Below are 17,022 nucleotides of genomic sequence, written 5' to 3'. Positions count from 1 at the left end.
CGTCAACGTCTCTTGACGTCTAAATCTCATTTCTCAATCGCCATTTCCCCTTTAGAAGAAATTTCCAAGCATTTCCTTGATCTTCATGGGACCTTGAACAATGGTCACTGCTTTTGTTTTACTTCTTGTTAATTGCTTTGTGACAGAGGTTAAATGCGACAACTATAGAATCTTCTGATAACAGAAACATTTTGCAGACACAGACGGCAATTACTTTTGCTAAATTTGTTTTTACATTTAGAAAAATTTATTAAGGTAGAGAAGATGCGTCATAAAAATAGTGCAAAACAATTACATAAGGGCACATGCAACGGGTGTTTTTTTTTGCCGGTATGGGAATATCGATATCGATGACTTAGATTTGACAGCTGAGAATGGCATTTCTGTTCGGTAAGGTTAGGCAAGTCCTCATGAATCGTTAAACGCCAGAACAACGCTTCCAAATTGTGTAAATTTTCTTCGAAAAAAATAAGTTTGTTCGCGTAACTCGTATGGACAAAACGAAGTACCTCCTGTCTTCAAACAAACAGTCGGCGCACTCGCGTATCGGCACCCACGTCACTGTAGACAGTTATAATTTCGAGGTTGTAAAAGACTTCGTCTATTTAGGAACCAGCATTATATAATATATAATAATTTACCCTAGTAGGTGGTCCAATGACCGACACTGCGACCTAAAAGATCTTTTGTGTCAAGCTACCTAATTTAATATGGATGATCCTTCTGATCATCCGCGAAAGTTGCCCGACCACTACATCAGGTTCTAGTTTGCCTAGTTGTTCTCTGCCTTTGGAAAGGAGTTGGTTGAACCAGCATTAACACCGATAACAATGTCAGCCTTGAAATCCAACGTAGAATCTCTCTTGCCAACAAGTGCTACTTTGGTCTAAGTAGGCAATTGAGTAGTAAAGTCCTCTCTCGACGAACAAAACTAACACTCTACAAGACTCTCATCATGCCCGTCCTAATGTATGGCGCAGAAGCTTGGACGATGACAACATCCGATGAAGCGACGCTTGGAGTGTTCGAGAGAAAGATTCTGCGTAAGATTTTTGGACCTTTGTACGTTGGCAACGGCGAATATCGCAGACGATGGAACGATGAGCTGTATGAGCTTTACGACGACATAGACATAGCGCAGCGAATAAAGATCCAGCGGCTACGTTGGCTGGGTCATGTCGTCCGAATGGATACAAACGCTCCGGCTTTGAAAGTATTCGATGCGGTACCAGCTGGTGGTAGCAGAGGAAGAGGGCGGCCTCCACTGCGTTGGAAAGACCAGGTGGAGAAGGACTTGGCTTCACTTGGTGTGTCCAACTGGCGCCGGTTAGCACGAGAAAGAAACGACTGGCGCGCTTTGTTAAACTCGGCCAAAATCGCGTAAGCGGTTATAGCGCCAATTAAGAAGGAGAGAGAAGAAGAAGAACTCGTATTTCATTTATGTATTTGAAGTCTAGTGTTTACTTAGAGCTAATATGAGCTTAAACTACTACAGATAGTCAAATAAATAAATTTAAAAAGAATAGTTTAGAAATTTATAAAATTCATTCTTTGACATCGAAAAGTCAAGCGGAGTAGAGCTCGCGATCTCATTGAATTCTCTCAGCGCGCGAGTTAAATGTATATATGGGATGATCGTTAGAACAAGATTGATTTATTCAAAATATCAAAAACCTGATTAAATTTAAGTATGAGTGTTGGAGGTTGGGAATGTGGAAGTTGGGGAGAGTGAGAGTATTATTGTAACAGTAATATATATAAAAAGAAAAGAGAAAGTATATATAACTCACTGGCAATAGAAGCATTCGCGCCTTATTCGTGTTAAGAAATTTAAGATGAAAAGGGTGTTGTGTAGAGTTCTAGTAGGGATATGAAAGCTAATGTGCCATAACTGTAATGAATAAGCAATGTCTCCTGTACACTAAAAGCAAAGGACTGTGAAAGTAGAGACCTTCTACTCTCTAGAGACTTTAAGTTAATTAAAATAAAACGGGAATTATAGGAAGGGATAGGATTTGAGGATTTTAGCGACCTGAGAGCATATTTAAAGGGGGAACCTGCTTTAGAGGCTTCAAAAAATCGATTTTTTGTTTTTTGCATAAATGTCTTCCCAAACTATCCAAAATTCAAAATATCTTCGGAGTTACAAAAGAAATTGTGACCAAGCGTCGAGCAGGTATACGAGCGGCCGGATCGCTCGAAGTGCGATTTCTCGGTTTTTGATTTTTACGATTTTTCCTAATTGGCGGGAAAGATAGGGAAAAAGTTAAAGGTCCTATCGAAACGAGATAACATTGATTGTATTCGGAATTAAATTCTCTTCAAGTTAAACCTAAAAACCCTTAAGAAAGTTATGATTAACCCACTTTTTAAACAATCTGCCTGTAAAGTGAATTTGTTTTATTATTATTATTTTTTAATTAGCGAAAAATTGTTGAATTTCTCACTTTTTGTTTAATTTTCTTGGTTTACCTAGAAGCTATACTATACTAAAATAAAATTTTTGGGTTTTTGGTTTGAGATGAAAATTTCGACCTGCATCTTTCCCGCCGCACGACACATGCACACTCGAGGCGCCTCGGCTAAATGCTTGTACAAGGCATAATATGACATATATTTTAATAAAAAAAATTTCAGCAGACTGTTGAAATATATGACAATAAAACCTGAAAGTTTCGTTTCAATCAAATATTTCTTTCCTTCCCAAAAAAATCCACGAAAAAATCGATTTTTTGAAGCCTCTAAAGCAGGCTCACCTAAGGGGTGGAACCCTTTCTGTACCTGTTCAATTCTCTCAATTGCAAATTGGCGGTAAGGCCTCCAGATAAATGTTGCATACTCTAATTTGCAGCGAACAAAGCAAGTAAAGAGTAATTAGAGAGTGTAAAGGTCCGAGAACTTCGAGCTAATATGCCGTGTAAAACCTAAGTTCATAGAGCGCAGTGTGGAAGAAGACACTGAAATATCGATTCATCGTCGTTTTCAACGAGTTGGCCTTTGACCTTCGACTACGTGGAAAATTTTAAGTCAGAATCTTGGCTTAAGTTCCTATAAAATACAGCTGGTGCAAAAATTGAAGCCAACTGATCATCGTTTGCGTCGCATCTTTGCTGATTGGGCTCATTTTGATTTATTATTCTGATTTATTGGAAAAATTTATAAAAAATGGGGCTGGTCGAATGAACCATGTGGCTCGTAGCCACGGTGGAGATATGTCGGATCATTTTCAAAACATATATGCCATGAAATGATCCGTTTATAATAAAAAATTACAATTATATGTAAAATTAAAAATTATCCAGTTTATAGTAACAAAAATTTATTCCAAAAAGATTTCTGTTTTGATTCATTTTAAGTTCTGAAGCTCTTAAAAAACACCCTATACATGTTAGTCAAATAAAAATGGCTGCCTATTCATACGAAGTTTGTTGGGAAATGTTTGCTTTTGTACATACACTGTTGTGCAAAATCTAAGCAATCTTTTTGTTGACTCATAGATATAATTTGAAAATGCGTGAAAAATGTAAATTCTATCCGTTGGGAGAATTCAAAGTCATAAGCTAAATTGAAACAAAAAAGTGCGTGTAGCGTAGTACACATAACAGAAGTGGAACTTTCAAGGCAGACAAGGAAAGAGGGAGAGACCCGAGAGAGAATGAGTGTTAGAGAGAGAGAAATAATAATATATATCTAAATAAATTCACAACATTTGAATAGAATACAAATAGACAAAATTTACAAAAAAAGGAGAAGGGTCGACCGGTGTAGGTAAACGCCGGACACAAATCGTGTTTATCACCCGCCCAAACGCAGCGATTCCGGGACTGCAGCAACGGCACAAATTACCTACTAAAATTAGCAACCTCGAGGAAAAACTCAGGAAAAATAGCCTAAAGTGTATTTAAGATATATATAAGATATAGCTCTCTCTCTCCTTTTCCTCTACGTTACATCTTTTTTCTCTCTCGCGGAACGAAAGTGCCCAAAACGTTGCATGGCCTTGAAATTTTACTCTCCATTTTCGGTTGTCCAACGACGCCTAAGAAGTTCCACTTCAAAAAAATTTCGAATGATAAAAGTGTATTTCAATGACTATTACAAAGAAGACAAGCCCGGATTTAATTTTTCAAACTATTTGCTCTAAATGTTGACTGTTCCGTCGCGTACACTTTTATAATCTTGCCTCCATACTCCGTGCCACGCACTGGAAAAGTTATGCCGGGATGCCATTAACTTGGCGTACAATATTTTCTTTTAGTGCTGAGATGGTCGCTGGGTTTGCTTCATAGACATCAGTTTTGAAGCATTACCAAAGAAAAAAGTGCATACGGGTAAGATTGGGCGACTTGGGTGGCCAGGATATGTCACCGAAACGGGTTATCAGTTTGTTAGGGAAGTATCGCCATGGTGTCTCCCTGGCCGTGGGCGGCGTGATGTCATTTTGCTGAAACCATGTTTGTGTACTGAAGGAAGGATGTTCTCTCATTCTTCTTCTCTCTCTTCTTCTTCTTATTGATTGGAGCAAAAACCACTTAAGCGAGTTTAACAAAGCACGCCGGTCGTTTCTTTTTTATGCTAACCGGCGCCAGTTGGATATACCAAGTGATCTTTTCTCCACCTGGCCTTTCCCTTCCTTAGTTACTACCAACTGGTACCGTATCGAATACTTTCAGCTGCTGCCGGAGCATTTCAAAAAAAATATGGTCCAATAATTCCACTGGTTGACAATGCACACCAAACCATCACTTTGAGACTGTGAAGTGATTGTTGATGTGTAAATAGTGCAGCAATCCTATCAGACGGCCTTCAAAGTGGCTTGTCCAGTATTTTTTAGCAAGAACGACTTTCCTCCCTGGTGGAGCAAAACGCTGACCGACTTGAAAAAGAAGGTTAGGAGAGTTTTTAACGTATGCTACCAACCTAAAAACTTTAAAAATCACCGTGTAATTTTGAATACAAAAAAGCCATTAAATATGCGAAACGCAACTCCTGGAAGGAGTACTGCGAGTCCATTGAATCCGTGAAGGACTCTGCCAGGCTAAGCAAGATCCTTTCGAAAGACCACTCCTGCAGAAATCTTGTAAAAAGAGAGGACGGGGAGTGGGCTGAAAATGCAGAAGAATCTTAAACTATCCTGGTGAGTAATCACTTTCCGGAAAATTCTATTACCCCACGTGGCATTGTCGACACGAGTTGACAGGTAGGACTACTCGATGTCAGTTAACAGAATCAAGGCAGGGAGGAGGGGTCACGACTCGGCCAAAGACTTTAGGCTTATAAGTCTTACCTCATTTATCCTAAAAGTGTTTGAAAGATTGATTGATTATCATATCCGATGATTATCATAATATATCAATCCTAAACCGAGGCAACGAACCTACATTCATTAATGCAATCAGAGGTGAAGTCCTTGACATCACTCTCTCTAGCCATAATGTTTTGTCCGAAATCTCAAATTGGCATGTGTCAGAGGAAACATCAATGTCGGATCACAGACATATTAGATTCGATATAGGTGCAACCAAACCACAAACGACAATTTACAGAAACCCCAGAAAAACTAACTGGGACTACTTTCACTTCTATCTAGAACAAAGTGTTAACTGCTCTAAGCGTCACATTCAGCTTATATCTGAGCTTGAGTTCGAATCGAACGAACTACATTCAAACCTAATATCTGCGTTTCAGGAAAGTTGCCCAGTAAAAGTGAAAAAGCCACAAAGAAATGTTCCTTGGTGGAATAGTACACTTTCCAACCTCCGTAAAGAAACAAGAACCCTATGGAATAGAGCTAAAGCAATGGGGGACTGGTCCTCCTACTCAACAGCCCTAACCAACTACAATAAAGAATTGAGGAAATCTAAAAGGGCTACTTGGAGGAATCACTGTGAAAAGATTTGTAGTCTTCCGGATGCTATTCGAATCCAAAAAGCCCTACTAAAAGATCACTCAAACGGCATTAGTACCCTGAAAAAGCCAGATGGAAGCTACACAAGGAATCCAGAGGAAACCAGTCAACTTCTGCTGGACACTCACTTCCCTGGATCACTTGTGCTAGACGAGATCTCTGTACCGGCAGAAACTACTACATCTGCGGGTGCTGAGAACTTAAAACTAGCAAACAAGCTATTCCATGAAAAGCGGGTACAATGGGCGATATCAACATTCAGTCCATACAAATCTCCTGGTCCTGATGGGATATTCCCCTGTCTCTTACAGCAGGGTGCACACCATATTATCCCTAATTTGACCAGGCTATACAAAGCAAGCTTACTGCTAGGATATTTGCCTACAAAATGGGCTGAGGTTAAAGTCGTATTTATTCCAAAGGTAGGGAAAAAACCCGAACAATTGCCTAAATCATACAGGCCAATTAGTCTCAGCTCATTTTTCCTCAAAACAATGGAAAAGATAGTCGATCAGTATATTAGGGAATACAATCTAGCTAAATTCCCACTGCATCGACTTCAATTTGCCTATCAACAGGGAAAATCCACTGAGACTGCAATACACAGCCTGGTAACAGTTATAGAAAAGGCTATTGAGTCCAAACAGATAGCTCTATGTGCATTTATTGACATATCAGGAGCTTTTGATAACACCTCCTATGAGGCAATCTATAATGCCCTATATCTAAAGGAGGTACCTGAACCCATCACTAGATGGATAATATTCATGCTGAAATCTAGGACGATCAGCACTGAACTAGGAGGAACATTCAAATCGATTAAAGCCACAAGAGGTTGCCCTCAAGGTGGCGTACTCTCACCTCTTCTGTGGACTCTAGTCATAGATGAACTTCTCCACAAACTGAATAACCTAGGATTTCACACTCAGGGTTACGCTGATGACCTAGTAGTTTATGTATTAGGCTGGCATGAGGAAACCATTTCGGATCGCATGCAGCAAGCCCTTACAATAATAAACAAATGGTGCACGGAAAAAGGGCTCTCCATCAACCCATCCAAAACAACTCTTGTACCGTTTACCAGGAGAAGGAACATAAATCTCAAATGTCCGACCCTTAATAGAACAACACTTGAACTCTCGACAGAAGCGAACTATCTCGGCGTTAGTCTTGACAAAACGCTTACGTGGAACTCCCATATTGAGAGAGTTACTTCAAAAGCCACAAGGGCATTCTTTGCCTGTACAAGGCTTTTCGGCAAGACATGGGGACTAAGCCCTAGAATGACCTTCTGGACATTCACCACAGTTGTAAAACCCATAGTCACCTATGCATCTTTAGCATGGTGGCCCAAGGTCAAGCAAAGAAAGGCGGCAAACGAATTAAGCAAACTGCATCGCCTGGTATGTGTTGGCATTACAGGGGCTATGAAAACGTGTCCCACGGATGCATTGGGTGTGCTCCTGAACATACCACCGCTTCCAATTCTAATTGAAAGGGAAGCTCGCTCGAGTGCCTTAAGACTAAAAGGTATATCTGAACTTAAAAGTGGGAATATGAAAGGACATTTAAAGATCTTAGAAGACTTCCTACACAGTCCCATTCTTCATAGGGATGATATACTATCACCCAAACCAATACTCTTCAGGAACTTCCAAGTTATAATCAATGAACGAACAGACTGGAGAACTAACTCTATCACTTTCAGACCTGGCTCCCAGCTATGGTTTACTGATGGGTCCAAATTGGAAAATGGTAGAACAGGGGCAGGAATCAATGGGCCCAAATTCAAAAAATCGATTCCGATGGGATCCTACCCAACTATATTCCAGGCAGAAATACATGCCATTGAAATAAGTGTGAGAGAATGCCTTAGAAGGAAAATGAGAGGTACTCACATCTACATACTTTCAGATAGCCAAGCGGCTCTAAAAGCCCTTCTATCAACAACTATCACCTCTAAATTGGTAAATGATTGCCTAAACCTTCTAAATACGTTAGGAAACCTCAACACAGTAACACTATGTTGGATTCCGGGACATGAAGGACATGAGGGAAATGAAATGGCTGATGACCTTGCAAAACAAGGAGCAAATATGCAACTTACTGGTCCTGAGCCTTTCTGTGGACTAACAAAAGGCCACATAAATGAATTCCTTAGGAAATGGGAAGAAAGAAAACTTGCCGCACACTGGCTAAACTGTGCCGGTCAGCGTCAAGCTAAACTATTCATAAGTCCCAACAAAGGAATATCTGACAAACTTCTCTCACTAAACAGAGTAGATCTGCGTCTTTTAACTGGATACCTTACAGGTCACTGCAGCCTGAGGTACCATCTAAATAAGATTGGTCTATCCGAGACCAATGTCTGCCGCTTTTGCGAAATGGACATAGAAAGCTCAGAACATGTGCTTTGTGAATGTCCTGCGTTGGGCAGACAAAGACTTCACCACCTTGGTGGTACCGTAGTATCTCCATGCAATCTTTGGAACAACAAACCCAAAACTGTGCTAAAATTTCTAAAAAGCCTAAAACTCTAGGGTTACAAAATAGGCCTTCACAATAGATCAACTCTGGTCGCAGTGCGTAATGGCCTTCTAATAATAATAATAATCATATCCGAGAGCGCATCGAATCCAAATTGTCCCCAGCGCAATATACTTACCTGAAAGGCAAAGTCACGGAATATGCCTTACTCGAGGTCGTAGTGGCTGTGGGAAATTAATGTGGTCGCAAGAGAGGCTAAAGTCACTAAATTCGTTCACAGGGGGGACGCCGTAGGGAGGTGTCCTTTCGCCCCTACTTTGGCTAACTGCAATTGACGAAGTTCTGAAAATGCTAAATAAGGGTGGGGTTAAGGTAGTAGCATCGGCGTATGCTGATTTGGTCCTGATGGTATCGGGACCGCTTCCCTCAGTCATGGCTGAGATTTTGGAAAGCTCATTGGCTGTAGTCAGTCGCTGGGCTGCCTCTTGTGGCATCCGAGTCAACTCTAACAAAACATCGCTGGTGCTAATTACCAGAAAATACAAACAACCTCCACCCCTTTCAACATCCCAAATTAAGCAACCACGTTCTCCCGCTCTCATCGGAAGTTCGGTATTTTGGAGTGATACTTGACTCCAAACTCCATTGGAAGCAAAACATTGAAAATCGGGTAAAGAAGGCCAGTATAGCCTTCAACTGCTGCAAATCTATGTTCGGTAAAAAATGGGGACTCAAGTCATAGGTGGTGCTGTGGATGTACAACGCAGTGGTTTTGCCAATTTTAACGTAAAGATGTTTGGCATGGTGGGAAGCTCTTCGGAAGAGATATAATATTACTAAACTGATCGCCGGAGCATGTGAAACTTGCCCCAGTGCTGCCCTGAATGTTCTTTTGCACTTACTTCCCATCGACTTTTCCGTCTTTTCCATCGCAGCTCAAAGTGCAATCAGGTTAAAGGAGATTGGCAGCAATCTCTCAAGAGACGTGGTAGCATTTTCGGGCAGTTAACACCGTATTTCTCCGAACTTCCAACAGATCTCTCTATCCGGAGTTTGCGGGTCGCGCTAGGGCAATCTTTCTAAATGGGCAGGATTGGATAGAGGGACCGAAGCTTGCACCTCTGTCTTTTCTGATGATCCCAAGATGGAATCGGGAGTCGGAGCGGGGCATTTCTCTAAATCAGCCAAAGTATCTATCCCCTTTAAACTGCTGGATACTGCTAATGTTTTTCAAGCAGAAGTCTTTTAAGATCCTGCAACCATGAAAAATGCTTAGGGAACGCGGGAGCGAGGGAGATATATATTTTCTCCGACAGTCAAGCCGCGATCCAGGTTCTGACGATGCCATGATGCAGAACAAAATAAGTAAACTCCTGTAAAGAAGAAATCAAATCTCTTGGGTGTGCAGATAACATTTCTCTGATCTGGGTTCCAGGACATAGGAATTTAGAGGCAAATGAAATTGCTGATGAGCTTGCCAGGAAGGGGACTGGACTGGCCTCAGAGACCTCATCGGCATTCCCTTGACAATTGTTAAAGGGGAACTTCACAAATTATTTCTCAGGAAAGCGCAGAAAAGATGGAGCTCCATTTCTTCATGTGCTATTTCGAAAACCCTTTGGCCCCAATACGATTTACGAAGGACTCAGAAAGTTCTGTGGACTCCTCGCGATTTAATTTCCATACTCTTGGCTGTGGTTCCCTGGATTATCGGCACACACGCGGAAAAGCTAGAGTTACCATTTAACCCCTATTGCAGAAGCTGTGGGGACCTTTCAGAGGGGACCTGTAGAGCACTTTCCCTGTAAATGTCCGGTTTTGGCTGCTGGACGGTTAAGATCACTGAGTACTCCTTTCTTCGACAGCTTTGGGCAGTGCGCCAACCTAAATCCCATCTGTCTCCTCCATTATATCAACAACTCTGACTGGCTGTAGATTTCTGCATGTTGGAGGTCTCTCCTCAGTTGAGGAGGGCCAGAGTGGTACTCCAACCATTATACCTACCTACCTACCTGAATATTAAAAAATATAAAAGTGATCCAAACACTACTTACTTGTATATAAAGGGTGGTTAAATTTCAAGAGCCGATGTTGAATGTGAACCACACCTAAACGTCAACGACTCCGTTGGACTTCTTTCTTTGGGGTTATTTGAAAGAAAAGGTGTACGTCGATAAGCCAGCAACAATTCAAGAGCTAAAAGATGCGATAATTCGGAACATTAACGGCATAGAACCTCTATTATGCCTCAGCGTCATCGAAAATTTGGACCATCGGATGGAGGTGTGCCGCGGCGACCATTTGGCCGATATTTTGTTCCATACGTAATTGAGCCATACCAATATTATCATAATAAAGAGAAATGACAATAATTTCCTAAAAAAATTCTATTTTATTCAAAATCAACACCGGCCCTTGAAACTTAACCACCCTTTATAAGAAATATTGCTTTGTTTTGCCCAATACTGTATAGTTCGATTTGAAACGCAAAAAACATTAGAAAATTTTTGATTGACAAATCAAATCAGCAAAAATATCTTCACAGTAAGGTATCCACGCGCCACTCGGAACCGAATTCGAGCAAAGCTTTGTATGTGTGTATGTATGAATGTGCTAACAGATCGGCTCTACCGCAGCAGATATTTGGTTATCGTTAATTGCTAATTTATTAGATTGTTCAATAAAAAAAAGAAAAAACAAATTTGTGCCACTTGCAAAAAAATCAATATTTTTTTAATTGCTTATTGCTTTGCCTCTCTATCTTCCCTAGCAGACCCTTCAAAGAAGCATAAAAAGTGAAAGCGGAAGTAGAATATTATGAAATTTTTCGCAAATCATGATGTTAGGTTTGATCATGTCAACATTAACAAGTAACTTAATTTCCGAGAACTCGCTCCAAAAGGGAAGAATATCGACAAAAATACAAGAACGCAAAAAAAAAAATGCAAGTTTTCTCGAACAGCTGATTAAATTATTGGCGGAAAAAATCACAAAAATTAAATTTTTTTTCAGTTGAGCTACCTCGTATTAAATTTAAAAAAAATAAAGCAAATCAAATGCAAAATAATGAGCTTATTTGTACACAATAATTTATTCCATTTCATAATCGCTGTCAGATGAAGAACATTCCATTAGCAATTGAATTCGGGGCGAAATACAATTTTTGCGCGAATGGTTTAAAAATGTTTTATGGTCGATCTTGAACTTCGATTATTTCTGTGATTTTATCGACATTTTCTTTAACATCAAAAATTCCTGAACGGAACCGATGAAATCAAAATTGTACATAATTCTTCATCTTCTTAATTGGCGTGATAACCGCTTACGCGATTTTGGCGAGTTTAACAAAGCGCGCAAGTCGTTTCTTTCTCGTGCTAATCGGCGCCAATTGGACACACCAAGTGCAGCCAAGCCCTTCTCCACTTGATCTTTCCAACACAGTGGAGGCCTTCCTCTTCCTCTGCTAGCACCAACTGGTACCGCATCGAATACTTTCAAAGCCGGAGCGTTTGTATCCATTCGGACGACATGACCCAGCCAACGTAGCCGCTGGATCTTTATTCGCTGTGCTATGCCTATGTCGTCGTAAAGCTCACACAGCTCATCGTTCCATCGCCTGCGATATTCGCCGCTGCCAACGTCGGGAATATACTAGTATACAATATAATCCTCACTTATCTAGCACACTGGCTACAAGGGCCTTCAGTGATTAATGACGATTACAAAATGACTTATTTCTAACTGTACGTTTTAAATATGGTCTGATATATTATTGTAATACTTTTCATAGAACTGTATACTTTAATCACATTGTCAAAGGTAACATTATTTAATAGAGTGGATAGTACCATAGTTCCAAATGCACTCCACAAAACTCAGATGTTGGGGAAAGAGAGCCGAAGAGAAGATGGTCGTGTGTTAGTTTAGTATGAGCGAGACTCAGATGTATGAAAGTTTGTGATTATAAGGATGATAGATACCAGGTTTGCTCGTTAGATATGGAGAAAAAAATTTTGAGGTGAACTTTGGATTCTGCGTCATTTGTTTTATGTTTCACAAAATTTAGCTTTAGCTTAATGAAACGAATGACGTCGGCATATCTGCCAAATTTGCTCAGAGCCAAATAACGGTCTACTAGGTAGTACACCTCTAAAGATCTTTTCACCATGTTGTGATTTGGTGTTTGGAAATGTAAGTTGGGAATAGAGGTTTTTTACAATCAGGTTTATAAGGGTGTACAGATGATTAAATTGATACCATTCAACCTTTTTCAAGTTGGAAGAATGAAGGTTGATAGTTTTAAGAAAGTTATTCGAGGAGAAGGTGTCGAGAGTAATGTAGGGGTAGAAATATGTATTTTTGGCTGCTATATCAGCCATTAACATTTCCAGAGATGCCACGTGGCTAGGTATCCATAGAAGCTTTATTTCGTTAGAATATTCTAATAATAAAATATTTCCAGCTTGGAGCTGTTCCGTTGCGTCATTCAATTATCAAAGGCTTGCTCTTGCTTGTGACATTAGAGTTTTGTCATTGCCCTACAAAAGGTTGCATTTAAAAAGGGAGGAAAAAGTGTAAACAGAGTACGTAGGTGCATAGAGGAGGTTCAGTCCCCGCCCGTTATTTATTTTGGGCAGTAACAAAATAAGGAAAAGAAGTTCAACTCAGAAATTACTTCACCAAAACTTAACAGTAGGAAATTAATTAATATGGCTGCCGGAGGGAAATGAGAGGGAGCGGAAATTTACGTTCTCTGATGCACACAAATAAATTTACGTCATCCGGTGTAAATAATTAAATCCCTTTTGGTGAAAATGGTAGCAGGAAAGTATGCTTTTACTTAATTGAAAACAAACTTCGAATGGTTTAAAAATAATTTTAAATTAACATTTGAGTGTAAATAACATGTTTACATATTTATGTGTATAAATAAATATATGGTACAAATAGAAGTTATTAGCGGTTTGACTTAACCCAAGAATTATATTTTGTAAATTAATTTTTAAATTAAAAGCCAATAGCGAAGCTGGGAAATTTCGCTAATATGAAACTGTTGGGTTACCAAAGCAAAAAATGAATTATTTCACAGAATAAGCGGATTCATTATAAATTTAAGCGACTAAAAAGAAACTTTTGACGTACTTATACCTTATTTTACACCACTTTGCCTATCTAAGTTTGGTTTCTTACCCCTAAATAGTAATTTTTCTTGTATTACTAACTATGTACTTGACAAACTACCTGTACTTATTTAAATTAAGGGACTTAACTGTATATAATTTTCAAAAAATCAATTTTTTTATTTTTCTTCTTAATGTTCATATACTTAAAAATACACAGAAAATTTAATATCGTTCTGGTGAGTATTTTTAGTGAGTTACACGCAAATTTGAAAAGGTGTTTCAGAGTGCTTGAAAGTACTGGGCCGGAGCTGCAGCGCGTTTTTCTCAAAATGGTGTTTTTCAAGTCGGTGACCAACATTAATCGAAAACGACTAAGCCGATTAGTCTCAAATTTTGACACGAGCTTCTTAAATACAGTTTTTAGTAATTAAAGATTTGTTCTCACCCATAAATGATTTTTCTTTTATAAACAATGTAAGGCCGAAATTTTGGTCAAAAATGGATTTTTTGTTTTTGAGAAACCGCCATTTTGTCAAAAAAATGTATTTTGCTTATTCCTTCGATTAATTACAAGATTTAACATTACTTTAATCTGTTTGGTTTTTTAATTCCAGAGGATCCAGATCAGAGATATAGTGGTCACCGCAAAACGTCCAAATAAATGATTTTACTAAAAATAAGTCTTAATATACAGTTAAAAGGTAACATAATATGTGTACAAATTTTTAGATCAATAAATTTAAATGTTTTCTCAGAAATAATTCTGGAAAATTCGCTTTTTTCGACCTTCCAACTTAAGTAAATTATGAACACATTTGTCAATTGTGTTGCCATTCTCAAAAAAATAGGTGGTTCAAAAAGCAAATGCTATATGGCCCACCCTATATAACCCTTTAATAACATATTATTATATTTATTAGAATTTATTGAAATTTTTAATTAATTTGTATATTCTTTATTTTGTAATATAAAACAAAAAGCTTGCTGACGTCGGCGCAGACATTCACGTGCTCTGGACACTTCATCCAACCAGGCACTTCGGAAACACGTTGCGTTAATTCCAGCTTTTCGGTGTGTCGGAAAGCATTCCGTGACGTTCTGATCCTGAATATACCGATACAAGTCTCTGACCGAGTAGTTAGTCCTAGCGCACCTATTTGAAATCGAAATGTTTTTTCCAATAAAATTTTACTTTACTCCACTTTTATTTAAAATTTTTAGAGTTAGCAGCCCAGTGCCTTGCTAAGGGAGCAGATGTTTCAAGAGCGAACGAGAAAGCTGCTTACTGATCAAATCTTTTATTATTGAATCATGGATCCGATTATCTAGAAAGTACAAATGGATCAATGCAGCAGTCTCTTGCTATTTGGATATACGACTACAGTGTACTCTCTCTCTTTCAAGCGGACACTTAAGGGACAGAAAAATATCTCTGTTATGGGAGGTGCCTGCTTTTGAAAAAAAAAATTGTAAAAAAAGTTAATAATGAGTTACGGGAGGGTTAAGGTGTTATGGGAGTCTGCTCAAAAGAAAAACTTAAAAAAAAACTTAAGGATTTGTGTATGTACCTACTGAAAAAAGTGCCCGCTTATGGGAGATGTACGCTTAAGAGAGGTGTCCGTTAGGGTTGAGTATGAGTCTGATGGCGAATATATTGTTAGAAGAAAAATTTTGTCCAAAAAGTTCGATTGATTTTGAATAAACGGTGCAAGCCCCCTATGTAAAAATAGAAACATTTTTTTGGATCGAGATATATTTTTACATAATAAGGTAGACATTCTCGTAATTAAATACATTTTTGTTTTTTTTTTTTTAAATATGACGTTCAGCAGCAAATGAGCGTTACGTATCTGCAGATAAAAGATAAAGAATTTGGTTATGTTATGTTTTTGTTATTTTTTTTTATAGAATTCGTCACCGTAATAATCAAATGGCTTGTGCGTGACTATCATTCGGTTGACAACGGGCCCAATGAGTTTTCTATTAAAAGTCACTCCACAGCAAGTAATGATAAATCTCCGAATGCATTTCTGCGAAGGAAATGCTTCTCATAAAACCATCAATGTGCGCAGACGGCATGAAACGGGATCTACAGTTGCAAATCGTGGAACAGAAACTACAGGAGCAGTTCGTTCAAATAACTAGATCAAAATTTATGCTTTAAAATAGAAAGTAAGACAAAAATACTTTTGTTGATCTGTACAAATTTATAATAGATTAATTCGCTACTACAAAAGCAAATCCACAACTGATCCACAACCTTACTCCTCCAGCAAACACAATCAAGATTTTTAAAATCGTATTTTCATTCATAATTGCTTTCACAGATAAGACATAAGCGCCAACGCTTACCTGCCTACGCTGCACGCTTGCCTTCCTAATGCGCCTTTATCTATTTACGCTGATGCCAACAAAAAAAATGTTGATTCAAGCATTAAAGGCAACAAGCCGTTATCTAAGTTTATGCATATTCACACAAACATATTGCATTCCCTATCCCTTCACCATCAACATGCGGCGTAACTGCTTATTAAACTTTGTCACTGTTTGTAGCATACTTTGTGGAGCTACTGTGAAGATAGTAAAGTACCTGCAATACTCGATTGAGGGTTCGTGCCACGACTAAGTTTAAGTTGGAGGTGGTGATTATTTACTATGAACTTCCTTTATTGACATTGCACCGGTGAGTTAGTTTCCTCAGTCTTGTTTTAGCTGGCATCCGGTGTAGTTGCATTTTTTTGGTGTGTCATTGTGAGAAATAAATAAAAGTGTCATAAAATGTGCAGCTTAAATTTGGGAAGTAAAATAAGTGCAATTTTTTGTGTTGCTTAGTGGCAAATACATATTTACATATGCAATTCTCACTTTTCATTTATATTTTGTGCTGGTGCAATTGTTTTTGGTGAATCTTCAAGATGGCCGCCCGGCCAAGATGCTTTGTATATATGAGGAGACTGCAAGAAAAAATTTGATTAGCGGCCATTTTACTTGCACTTTGCTGCTGAACTTAAGTTTAATTGAGCGACGGCAGTGGGATTCTTGTTATTTTTAATATATCCACACACTTGGGCAGGTATGTAAACTTAAGTTTTTATATTAATTTTAATGCCACATTTTGAATTTTTATTATTGAGACCAGAACTCAATGACTGCCGTTTTTCACATGTGTGACTAGACCTTTAAATCCGTTCATTTCATTATGAGGTTATATATGTACAGGTTAGGGGTTAAAATTTTCAAAAAATCATTTTTTTAATTTTATTTTCTTAATTTACATACAGTGGCCGACAGAAGTCTACATACACACCTCCCTTTCGTTGTTTACAAAGTACAAACACTTTGCTTCAAAATGTGTTTGTGCAATTTTATTTGAAACCTTTTTCTAATCTAATACAAATCCATTCTTTTTCATAAAATAACACAGTTATGCTAAAAAAACCCAAAAACAGCGTTGACAAAAGTAAGCATACAGAACCGATTTCCTAGCTTGTACTCTGATATCCT

General features: G+C 38.6%; 1 protein-coding gene across 1 annotated transcript in view; it reads right to left on the bottom strand.

The window, feature by feature from the left end:
- The window catches only part of LOC129238636 (mpv17-like protein), a 39,657-nt gene extending 23,063 nt beyond the window's left edge, over nucleotides 1-16,594 (bottom strand). Inside the window, exon 1 of the mRNA XM_054873735.1 lies at nucleotides 16,384-16,594. The gene's annotated coding sequence lies outside the window, so the exon portion shown is untranslated. The remainder of the gene's footprint in view (nucleotides 1-16,383) is intronic.
- Between the last annotated feature and the right edge of the window lie 428 nt (nucleotides 16,595-17,022).

This window comes from Anastrepha obliqua, chromosome 2 (assembly GCF_027943255.1).
Source record: "Anastrepha obliqua isolate idAnaObli1 chromosome 2, idAnaObli1_1.0, whole genome shotgun sequence".
In the NCBI taxonomy this organism is placed as follows: Eukaryota; Metazoa; Arthropoda; class Insecta; order Diptera; family Tephritidae; genus Anastrepha; species Anastrepha obliqua.
Note: the sequence above shows the minus strand (reverse complement) of the source record. Positions and strands in the feature narration are given on the sequence as shown.